Here is a 12,870-nt window from a genome sequence, read left to right as displayed (position 1 = left end):
TGCCTCAGTGTTTCCTGCTTCTCTGGAGAGATCCTGGGCAGATGAAAGACTGAAGGTTATTTTTGTAGCAGCCGTCTGCTTCTCGCTGAGCCCTGGAAGAACAGTGACTAGGTAGCATCACCCTTCAAGAAACTGGTGAGAAGCCCCACAGTGGCATTAAGAGGCAGGAAGAGCCTTTCCCCAGTGGTACCTCACATCTGTCTCCTTAGTCTGCTTGGCTGGGCTTTGAGTGGGACCTGGGTCTCCTGAGTCTCATGGCTGAGGGAAATTTCCAGTCTCTGTTAGACTCCTCTCCCAGAGGATGGACATCAGTTGTGCCCCTCTGACAGTATCTGAACTCTGGATTTCAGGAGATGGCAATTTGGTAAAAGTTCCAAATCCCTCTTTACATAAAGCTCCAAAGGATTCAGGAACATTTGTGCAAATAGGATTCCCCCAAATCTGTTCTTTACCAAGATAGATTTGCGAACTTAGGTTTAATCACGCCCCTGGGTTATATTCCTGAGTGTATGAATATATTCTTTTCCTCTGCTTATCTCATCTTTACAGTCAAATCCCAAACCCCTGGAATGAGGGGCCCACTCTGGTCAGCCAGCCTGCAGCGTGTGCCTCGCCCTGGCAGGCTCTCAGTGCACGCTCGCTGATCTAGCTTGCACAGCGCAAGGCTGTCAAGTGCTCCCTAGCCCTGGAGGGTCAGGCTCGCCCTTGACAGTCACTCACTCTGTGTCTAATATGGGTTTGCCACTGGGCATTTGGACCTGGACCTTTTAATGTGTGTAGGAATCACGTGAGGTTCCTATTAAAATGTAGATTCTCACTCAGTAATTCTAGGGTGGGGCCTGAGATTCTGCTTTTCCAACGGGCTGTCAGATGATGCAAATGCTGTTAGTCTGAGGATCACAATTCCAGTAGCAAGAATTTAGACAACACCCATTTTACAGAATAAAAAAATAGAGGCACAGAGAGGTGTTGAGCACAAGGGAGAGGCCCTACTTCCAACTCCTTGGCTCTCATTATGTTTGCTGAGCTGTAGGGTCCCTTAGATGAGGTTTTTGGCCTCTTTCTGTCCTCACTTTTTAACTCAGGCTCTGTTTTTTTTGGCTCCACATCCTACTTTAGAGCTGGAGACTCAGGGCCAAAGTCGACATTCTCATGACCGTCCCGCTGGAGCCCCACCAGAGTTCAGGGTGAGGTTAAATGTGCTCTGGCTGGGCTGCTGACAATCGCTTTTGGGTGCCCAAACTCTCAGACTTGAAGATGGAAATATAATATCTCCCCGAGGAAGTGCTTCTATTGAGTCCATGAATAAGAGAGCATGCAGCTTGTTGCTTCTAATTCCAGATCCACTCTCCCCACGTGGCATGCCTGCCAGGCAGAGGTGCTCAGGGCTCGGTGATATCAGAAATGTAGCAGAAATTAGAAAAGAATTGGAACATGTGTAAAAGCAGAGAGGCTATTTAAAGCAACATAAATGGCTACACTGAGCCTGTGCTGCTTTTAATCTAGGATTTAAAGTTATGACATTACTTGTTTCAGCCAAGAGTCTCCCTTTCCCCTTTCTATGCCCACCCCCATTAAAAAACACACTTATTTACAAAATGATAGCACTGTCAAAAGGCAAAATTACAACAAATTTAGTTTAAAGATCTAATTGGCTTTTATCTTCTATTCTAGAATCAGGCAACACTTCGTTCTATAAAATATAATGACTGTTCTGATGAGCTGAGCAGAGGAGGTTGGCTTTATAGGCAGAAAGGGACTAAGAAAGCAGAAACAGGGAACAAAAAGTACACTGGTCATTTCAAAGTTACTTTCCTTACAGAGTTAAAACACGAGGACTTCCTTATTACTCTGACTCAGGTTGACTGGAGTCTCCTGTTTTTTGGAGAAACTGGCCCCTTTCAAAGCTAGTTTGATTAAGTGAGTGACTCTATTCTGGTTTGATCTGGTCTGCTGGGGCCTAGTGCGGAGGCTTGTCCAGAACAATGGCCTCGCGTAAAATTTGTTTAACAGCACAGAAAGGAAGCAGAAGTATACATCTGCTTGGTTTTAAAATGCATTCTGATGTTCATTATATACAAACCAGATACATAGCAATAATGCAGGTGATGTTATCTAACAAGTCAACGCAATCGAAGATATTTCTCTAGGATTGTTTTAATAGAAGTCTGGAATATTATTCATTTTGCTGGAGGAAATTTCCCCCCCATCAGGAGCAAAAATTATTGGTCTTGTATGTTTTATAGAGTCTGTGGAGATTTTGTCTCCAGGGAGCCCCAGGGAAGGAGCACCTTTCAAAAAGTGCATCCGAAGCAGTTTGCAAATATGCCAAGATTCAACACTGAATTAAAAATAGAGTCATTCTAAATATTCTATGTAAATAAACATAGGTATAAGAAATGTTAATGCTTAACTATTCCACCATTTAACTCAAGGGTTTTAATTTCAATCTATGCTATAGCCTAGATTTAAAGTATACTTACGTACTCAAGTAAGTAAGTAAATAGGGTATGGCAAAGGGATAGAAGATGGTTAGATTGAATCATTAATGTTTGAAATGTATCCTCTCTCTCATTACCACACACACGAAGTGATGTCTGATTCTTATGTTACCAAGTAGTTATGATTATTTGCCTTCTCTCTCTTCTTAGCTCACTTACCAACTGATTTTCACCAACATGACCACAGGAGAGAGCTTCCTTTCCGGTGTGGAATAAATCTTTAAAAAAATAAATAAAAGGAAGACATATTTTCACAGTACCCTAGCAAGTACTTTAGGTTTCATACATCTTACCTAGTTCGGACCCTCTGAGTGGTGGTCTTTTTCCAACAATAATTTCTAATCAATGTACACTTTACTGGAACAGAAAACAAAATTACATTGACCAGACAACCACAAAAAAAAAAAATTATATGGTGTGTTTGCTACCTGTGAGTAAATAAATATGCTTTTGGCATTCCTGGATATCTGATCCATTATGTAGGCCTAAACAACCATTCATCCTGCCTTTTTTTTTTTTTTTTATGCTTTAGATGAATTCTAGAAACCTATTACAGCACTCAAGGGTGAGTGCTTCTGTGGTTTAAGCTGCAGGAATATTATTGTGTAGCATGAAGTACAGCAAATGAGATGTCAGGAGACAGGGGTTCCTGTGCTGCTCTGCAACGATAAGTGGTGTGACCCTGTGCAAGTCCCTTGGCCTTTACCAACTTCAGCTCTGTCATCTGCAAAGAAAGACATTTCATTCATTCATTTATGTACTCAACAAATATGTGTGGAGCCTCCTATTGCACAAAGCACATTCAATGTTCTGGGGACATTTCAGTGAACAGAAAAAGCAAGGGCCCTGTTCCATGTTTGTTCAGATTCCAGATTCTAGAACCCACGGTGTAAATAATCTATAACATTTTCCCAGAGCTGAGACCAGGTTTTATTATCTCCAGAGTTTACCAAGAATTGAGAGCTTGGGCCAGCGATTACGGAGGCAAAAGTTCTGAGGTTTGTTGCTTTTTTCTTGCTTTTGCAATTGACAGAGCTCGAGCATGGGAATGTTACACATAAGTAGTCAGTAGGATACCAAAAGGCACTGAAAGTCTTTTCTTTTTGTATCTCTGATGAGCCATTTTCCACCAAAATTCCTACCTACATCCCTAACCCACCAATGGAGGGCTCATAAGATCCTTGAGACTTTGCTATTCTTAAGACTTGCCTCTTCTAAACTGGACAATGGATAAGAATTGCTGTTTAGCACTTGTAAAAAGAGGGGGATTTATTTCAAGATGAGATAAAGAAGATTTAAGAAAAAGTTTCCAATGTCACCAGAAGTCTTTTTCTTTCAGACTGCCTTATTTCTCCTCCACACCAATCAGCATAACAAATAAACTTGACTTTTCATTAAAAAAAAAAAAAATGAAACAGCACATGGAAATAATTTAGGCACCTTAAACTCATGCCAACAAGCTTTGGGAAGGAAGAGGTCTCATTTCAATTCAATCCAATAATTATCCTGTACATATTTGCGATGCCAGGCTCAGGGCTCACATGCAAATAAGGAGTTGACCAAAGTCCTACCCTTTGTAAATTCTCTAACTGCAGGCAGAAAGACGTGGAAGAAGTCAGAATATAACCTGACATTTGAAAGTAGAGAAATGCGAAGGGTGCTATAATACAAGAAGAAACAGTGATTCATCCTGAGAGAGTCAGAGAATGTATGACAGTTAAATTTACTGATGAACTGGATGCCTGTGTCACGTCCCCAGTGGCTAATGGGATGAGTTACACTTCGTGGAACATCAGTCCAGGCCTGAACTGGACTGGTCCCCCTGAGGCAAAAGCCCAGTGAGCAGCAGAGACCAGCGTGTGAGTCCCAGCTCCTGGGCCCACTGCTGTCACTCACAGGGGGCCTGCGAGCCCACGCCAGATGCCATCTGAGGAAGCACGGTACGAGGCAGCGACACCTGAAAGACTGAGTGTGCCTCAAAAAGACTGAACAAAATAAAAGGTGCTATTTCAACCAGAGAGAAACTGAAATGCATCCATCATCAAGCTAAAGACCGCCAGCACTCCACTCACAGGTGAGGGCAGGAATTTACGAGGAAGATAAAATCAAGCATAGAAAATAAAGAAGCCAGACATTTTTCATTTTTCTCAGACATCTGAATTACATACGTTACATTTTAAAACCTGTTATATCTCCTGCCACATCTTAAAGGCATGAAAATTCAACATGCTTGAGACAGAAACCACGAAAATGTTCCATTCACAAACCAGGCCTTTTCCGTTATATTCTATTCCAGTGGCACCGTCATCCACCCAGGTCTAAATCCAACACCTGTGATTTGCTTTGCCTTTCGTATTAAACCCATAGCCAAGTGACGTTGTTTACTTACTAAGTACCTCTTAGATCTTTCCACTTTCTCTCTCTCTCGAGTATCACCTTATTCTCTCTTGCATTTTTCTTCCATTTTGCATCCAGAAATAGCATTGAAAGTGCGAATGTGATCTTAGACCATGCATTTGTTCTAGAGTAGGGATGAGATCTGTAATGGGGTCTGTAAGTTCCTCTGCAGTCTGTTTCACGCCTCCCTTTCCACTGCTGCTTCCCACCGGCGGTCTCTAGTGGAGTTCTGCTCCCTTACTTTACATTCTAGGTCTCATGTGGGACGTCCTTCCCACTCTACGCCTTGTCCTTGATTAATTCTTACCTTTCCTTGAGAGCCCAGCTTCCTCAGAGGGCCTTGCTTGGTCTCCTGGCCAGCTCAGATCCCCTTCCATATGCACAGTGGACCTTCCTTTCACAGCGCTGATTTCAGTCTGTAATCACTCAGCCCCCACTAGGATAGGCAGGGGCTGCTGACAAAGATTCTCTCCCCACCAAACTCCAGTCAGGCTCTTCTGAAACTTCTTCCCAACTAGCCATCAACTTTTGGGCTTCCACGTTTGTCTCTGCATTGTCCAATTTTAGCAAGAATCCTGCAAAGTCAGTTTAACCAAAATCCCCCAACCTCACTATCTAATCACTTTCAATATCTGATCACCTTCAATATCTGATCAGGTACCTCACCAACTACCATCCCCCAGTGACATCCGATTACACTGGCCTGTGCTTAGCAAGAATTCCGTTAGGTCAGTTTAGCCAGAATCCCCTTTTACACCTGATGTTTCCTCTTAGAAGTTTTCTATCCACTGACGACCACACTGCTCCTTGGCTATAAACTCCCAGTTTTCCTGTTGCATTTGGAGTTGAGCCCAATCTTTCTCCCCCATTGCAAAACCCTATTACAATGGTCCCTATACTCATCTTCTTGATCCTCAATAAAGTCTTTAAAAAATATCACACACAAATTTTTTCTTTAACAGTATGTCTGACTTCACATTCCTGCACATAGGCAGAGATGCACAAATGAATCCCTGGCCCATGGTAGGCACTCAAATATAGAATTAATGAATGGATCTATTCTTTTTCTAGTAGATAGACTTTTCCTGGAGTTACCTCTTTCACCTTTCCGATAAAGATTGGTTTTGGAAAATTCTAGTAATATCCTTTTTTTCCTCCCTTTCCAACTTAATTCATAAGGTAAATAGGGACCACAATAGAAAACAAAAAAAATCATGAATACACTATTGTCTTCTTCTTTCCATAAAGCCTAGAGGATTACTTTTAAAAAACTGACTTCTTTCTTTGTTAATAACTTGACAATAAAAGATACAATAATTTTGAAAGGAATTTATGTCTGTCTGCAAAGGAGGCTGACTGAGGCTGAAATTATAGCAGAAGTGTTTCAAATCTCACTCCCCCATGCTAAGGTAACATTTTCTTCCTTCTTGCAGCCCTATGTTAATTGCTTTCTTCTAAAGTTTCAGTAATTTTCTCTTGCATTACCCAGCTCTTTTACTAAATGTTGAAATAAATATAATACTTATTCTAACCTTGGTGAGTAATGTTTAGGTGATTGTTTCAAGTTCTAAACATTAAGTTTTAGGTTGGTTTGGGAGAATCACATGGTTAGGTAACTCCAATACCACCAACTGTGGTAGCTAGCTGGAAACTTACATTTCTGGTTTGACTAGACTCTGATTTATATTTGTATAAATGAGTTATACACCCAACTTTCATTTTTAAGTTGTAGTCTTGCAGGCATATAATCACTGGAGGCTTGAGTCCTGGTCTCACCCACAAAGGATTTAATTTCAAGTGATGGGAGGCAATGACAGCACTATTCCAACTGCACACACCTCATTTACTTTATTTCTATGAGAGAAGGTGTTCCATGCTCCGGCAATGAATACTAAGATGGATAAGTCCTGCACTTCTCATTGAGGTTAGCTGTTCTAGTCACAACAGCAACAGGAGATAAGCAAGGGAACTGTCCCTGGCTTTAGTCTCTGCAACTACTTTAAGTCTTTGCACCTCTCCACCTCCAGTGAACTGCTGCCACTACAGAGTGCACTCTCTAGGTGCTTCGGATCAAGACTATAGACAGAGGCAGATGTCCCAGGCCAGACTTGCTCCAAGGTTCCTGATTGAATGCTTATGTGTAGAAATATCTGTGCCCTGAATTCAGAGACAAGCATGCCCATGTACAAGCCATGGAATTCTTTTAAACAACAGACTTTCTTAAAATCAATTTCACCACTTCCAATGACAAGTAATGTGAGATATTCAGAGGGCACTAGTGGCAACAGTTTGTAATGGTCATTGATATTCATACCCTCCCAGTGAGCTCATCCTCCATAAGTTCCTTCAGACAGTACAGCAGAGATACCAAGCGTCTTGCTCTGCCCACCAAAAGTTTTGCAATTATGACTAAGCTTAAGTCAGCTTCCTTCAATAAAGCCATGGCCAAAAGATGACTTGCAAAGACTGAGAATCACTTACTTGGGCGCTTCCTAGAAGGAAGACTTCAAAGTCATGCTGATTAGAGGTATTTCCGCTTCAAGATAAAAAGCCTTGTAGTGGGTGAATGTTACGGACATGGAGCACGTCAGTGTCAAATCCATTCCCACTCAGAGTGTGTCCTTGAGGCTGCATGTATCTGCTTCTATATAACCACCTCTTTTATACTGAAGAGTTTGTTCTGACTACCAATCAAAGCAGTTTTAACAGGAGAAAGTAAAAATGAGAGAGAAAGGACTTGGTAAATCTAGACACAGTATTTCCTTTCAGGAAACAGAAAAAGTTAGACACAAACAGCCCAAGCAAAGAAAATTACAGTGGGTAGAAGTCATTCACTCTGTCCCCTCTTCAAGCATTTACTGATGTGCTATTCTGCAGAAGGTGTCACAGTTACCAGCGTGATCTGCTTGTTCCCCAGGAAGCACAGGTGGAGCAGGTACAGACATGGCTGTGCAGGAGAAGCCAGAGAGGCACCGAGAAAGGAGAGGAACCTGGGCGGTGTGAGCTGGAGGGGTCGGGGCTGAGGAAGTGAAAGTCCCCCCCAGCGCACCCCACCTCATGGAGCCTGAGGAAGAGCTCGGCCAAATGGAAGTGTGAGAGGAAAAACTGCCTGTCAAACCACAACCTGGAAACGGTGGAAGAACAGACAGAAAGCAAGCAAGAGCTAGAGCAATGTGGAGACAGACTGACATTGTTAAGGGGAAACCTGTTTCCAGATGGTATCAAGAAAATTTTAAATATCATAAGACCAAAAAAAAAAAAAGTCCTGTTTTTGGATATGCATCTCAGACCACATGTTAAATTGGATGAAAATAGAAACCTATGTCCTTTTTGAACCGTGATTCTTGAAGCTAGTTCCAGGTCTTGGGCTGGGAGAACTCAGGGACCCTCGAGTGAAATCTGGACAAGGGGCAATCCCTCTGGAATGTAATTAGAGGATCATTTGGGGTCTAATTCTCAATTCATAACTTATTTGAGAAATTTTAGCACTATAAATTTCTAAGGGGGAAAAAATAGCCCTGCTGAAAAGGTAGCATATGGGGAAAGAATTTTGATTACACTTTTTTCAAATATGAAAGTGTTTCAGCTGCAACATTCTGGACTCTTGAAAATGTAGTTGATTCTTGTAATGTCATGAAAAAAGAAACTGCAACAGATGAAGCAAGACAAGTTTTAGCCTCGTTTGGGGACTTAAAGTTCAAGGTATTCTAAAAAGCAGTTTTAACTAAATCCCAAAAGACAAAAGACAGGGAGGCGAACAAGAAAACGATATTTAAAGTACATTTGGAATGTATTTATCTATAAACTTGCTCTTACCTGTGTGTTTCTTGTTGTTATTTTTCAGGTTTATGAAGTCTAAGCTGGTTTTGATTGTTGCTCTGAGGTTATAAAGACATTTCCCACTGTTCTCACTCTGGGGAGGAATTAACATGGATAGGGAGGGACAGAGACAGAGGCGTGATAGGAAGCGTGGGTGAGACGTAAGAGAACAACTGCAACAGCTTATGACCTGCTTGGGATTTAATCTCAGTCTTAAGTAAAGATTTACTGAAGACAAAACATTTTAATAAAGAAAAAATGCACATGAGATTCATTTGTTACCTGCACTTGCTCAGCTCTAGGCGTCTGTATATAGAGTAAAGCATTTGGGGAATATGTGCAATTATTACATGATACCTGCACTCAAGGAGGTTGCATTTTGGCATGAAGGCAGCCAGGAAAGAGAAAAATCCAATACGGTATGATGATGGTGATTGATGGTGATGATGATGAAGGGCAGAGCTGTACATAAAATGCTTTGGAGCACAAGGCAGGGATGATCTACCTCACCTGGGGAAGGCAGGGAGGACTTCGCAAAGCAGGTGTCATTGGAGTTGCATTTAGAAAGAAGAGTAGGTGTTTTCCAGTCGAGAAAGGTGATGAGGAAGTCATTCCAGGCAAAAGGCATATAACACAGCAAATACTCAAAGGTCAATGAGGCACAGAAAACTCAGAGAATTATAAATGTTTAAATACAGAAGTTTAGGGGGAATGCGATGGCAAGAGATCCAGGTAAAAAACAGATGCATGGAGCCAAGATTATGAAAATAATGTTATGGAGTTTAGGTTTTATCCTATAGGGGATAGAAAGATATGGAATGTTTGTAGGAGGGGAATGGCAGGTCCAAGTATTCAGCTTTGGAATATTTTTTAGCAGTGAGTTTGTCAAAGCCAATAGTACTCCCATGATGTTAATTAGCCAGAATAAGATTTTTCATACTTGAGACTTTCAGCTTGCCTTCAATATGTCAAATGTTTCAAGCTTTTCTTAGAAGTTTCTGAATGCAACCGAATAACTTCCTGACCTTTAATCTTGCCCTGTAGAAAATTTCTAGCCCTGCTCTTTTTAGGTCAGTAAATGTAAACACACGTTGATCTCCACAGGAACAGAAATTGACTGCTGGGGAAAACATGTTTATTTTTATGTTCTTACCTGCTGGTAGAAAGGGACCACTCATAGGCTCTTTTGTTTTACTGATGACACTGATAGGAGTACTCAGGGTGTCAATGCATGAGTTATAGGAGATCTAGCCTAGGTGTTATTTAATGAAGAGGAGGTGGGGAGCCTTCTGCATCAGTTGTCACGAACAACTCATCTTTGTAGCAATCATCTTACCAACAAGTCCCTCAAATGTGTTCTTGTGTGAAGTTGCTGTAACTGGGCCAGAAGAAAGAGGTTAAATTAAGAATGTCAACTCTTCTTCAATGAGATTTTCAGGTCAGTGAGACTCCCAGGACCAAGAACAATATTCTCGAAGCTGTGAGAAGTACCATAGTGCTGCCCTGTGTTTCTCAACCACAAGTTACGTCGTGGAACTAGCGCTGCCCTGCTCATGACTTTCAAGAGTGGGAAGCAAAGTGATCTGAGGATTACAAAAGAAAGCCACTCTGCTCTTGAGAGGATGGAATCGAGTGTGACAGCCAGATATAAGTATTCTTAGAAATAGGCTCCCATGATTTGTAGAAGTTATGAAGAGCTGTTAGCGAACTCTAGTGTTTTTCAGTGTCTCTAGGTTAAATGTAAAAACTTCCTCACCTCTCTGATGAGTGAAAGTCTTCCTGTGTTAGATCTGAGTTAATTTAGGGATTGCACATCTTCTTCCAGAGAAATATAAGATTGCCTTTGTCTTTGTAGGCTTAATAGCTCTTGAGCTTTGGAGTTGGGTCCAAAAGTGGCAAAGTGAAAAAATCATCAGTTTTGGGATCAGAAAACCAATTTCAGTCCTGGTTATGCCACCCACAAGTGGTCTTGTGGGGCCATTGGGTCTCAATTGAACCTTGGGATTTTGATTTTTAAAAGTGGGATATTAAGGGCCGGCCCGGTGGCACACTGCTACAGTGCGCCGCTTGGGAGCGCGGTGGCGCTCCCGGCGAGGGTTCGGATCCCACATACAGACCGGCCGCTCACTGGCTGAGCGAGGTGAGGGCGCAACACCGAGGGTTGCGATCCCGTTGCCGGTCCCGGTCCGGTACGGGCGCGACACTGGGGGTTGCGATCCGTTGCCGGTCACGAAAAAGGACAAAAAGGAAAAAAAAAAAGTGGGATCTGTACAAGTCTATGGGTGGATCCCCGGTGGCGCACTGTAGCAACAGTGCGCCGCTTGGGAGCGCGGTGGCGCTCCCGGCGAGGGTTCGGATCCCACATACAGACCGGCCGCTCACTGGCTGAGCGAGGTGAGGGCGCAACACCGAGGGTTGCGATCCCGTTGCCGGTCCCGGTCCGGTACGGGCGCGACACTGGGGGTTGCGATCCGTTGCCGGTCACGAAAAAGGACAAAAAGGAAAAAAAAAAAGTGGGATATTACTCACCACCCTTTTTTATTTTATTTTTTTTTCAAAGATGACTGGTAGGGGGATCTTGACCCTTGACTTGGTGTTGTCAGCACCACGCTCACCCAGTGATCTGACCGGCCATCTCTATATAGGATCCGAACCCGTGGCCTTGGCGTTATCAGCACCACACTCTTCCAAGTGAGCCACAGATTGCTTCTGCTAGACAGTGCTGTGTGGATCCAGGACAATGTTCAAGCATCAACCTAATATTTTAATAAAGCTATACAAATATAAGCATCAGTACTAGTGATGGCCAAAGACAGCCCTTTTAAGACGATATCTGTTTAGGTGAGGAAATGAGGTCATGAAGTAGATATTAATAATTTTTGAGGACTTAGGTGAATGGTAGAAGAAATGAGAAATTGTTAAGTCTGAATTTTCCTCTTAAGAACTGAGATTTTGGCAGGAGACGGTTGTCAGGCTTTCCAACTTAATGAAAGTACAACTTTGATGTGGCAACAGAAGCTAATTTTATAGATTGGTCTTGAATTTTAATCGGATGTCACTGGGGGATGGTAGTCGGTGAGGTACCTGATCAGATATTGAAGGTGATTAGATAGTGAGGGTGGGGGATTTTGGTTAAACTGATATTTTTTAAAGACATTACTGAGGATCAAGAAGATGAGTATAGGGACCATTGTAATAGGGTTTTGCAATGGGGGAGAAAGATTGGGCTCAACTCCAAATGCAACAGGAAAACTGGGAGTTTATAGCCAAGGAGCAGTGTGGTCGTCAGTGGATAGAAAATTTCTAAGAGGAAACATCAGGGGTAAAAGGGGATTGTGGCTAAACTGACCTAACAGAATTCTTGCAAAAACAACCAAACCCAAATCTAAATTGCTGGTTCTAAACTCTGTCTTGTAATCAGCATAATCTGGTCTTTCCTCAAGCTTCTTCTGTCCTGGGGAAGTACTTAAAAGATTTATTATCCTCTCCTGAGCAGTTGCCCACACTACCTCCATGGACACTATAGAGAAAACATCTAAGTTTCCAGCCCCTGCCCTGTGGCCACCTTAACCTGTGATACCAGTACTACAACCACTGTGTGCCCAGGGCCCTTTCACTCCAGGTCTTCCTTCCCTGTTCCTGCTGAGTCCATGTGCTTGAGGCCATTCCCCAGAAAGAGGCTGGAGCTCAAGTCTTATGGCAATCAAAGCCAAGCTGCAGGCTCGGGGCCACAGTCCCAAAGCTGCTTCCCCTCCTTACCAACTTTAGCTTTCCCACCTGTAAAATGAATAAAATAAACAAAACCATGCCCATCTTATGGCGTTGTTATGAGGATTTATCGAGATAATGAATGAAAGGCTTTAACACAGAGCATGGCACATAGCAGTGGTTCATCAGGGGAGGCAACAGAGAGCAGAGTTCATAGGAGCACGACTTTGAAGCCAGATACTCCAAGCTTGAATCCTGGCTCTGCACCCTATTAGCTGTGTGACCTTGGGCAAGTTACTTAACATTTCTGTGCCTCTTCCCTCATGTGGAAAAGGGGGATGATGGTGATCATGGAACTCATCTCCTTAGGTTGTTATGGGATTAAGAGAGCGAATGTAAATAAAGTGCTTAAAAGATGCCTGACACGTACATAGTAAGGAGTGTG

The sequence above is a fragment of the Galeopterus variegatus genome, unplaced genomic scaffold, assembly GCF_000696425.1.
Source record: "Galeopterus variegatus unplaced genomic scaffold, G_variegatus-3.0.2 Scaffold217, whole genome shotgun sequence".
Classification (NCBI taxonomy): Eukaryota; Metazoa; Chordata; class Mammalia; order Dermoptera; family Cynocephalidae; genus Galeopterus; species Galeopterus variegatus.
Note: the sequence above shows the minus strand (reverse complement) of the source record.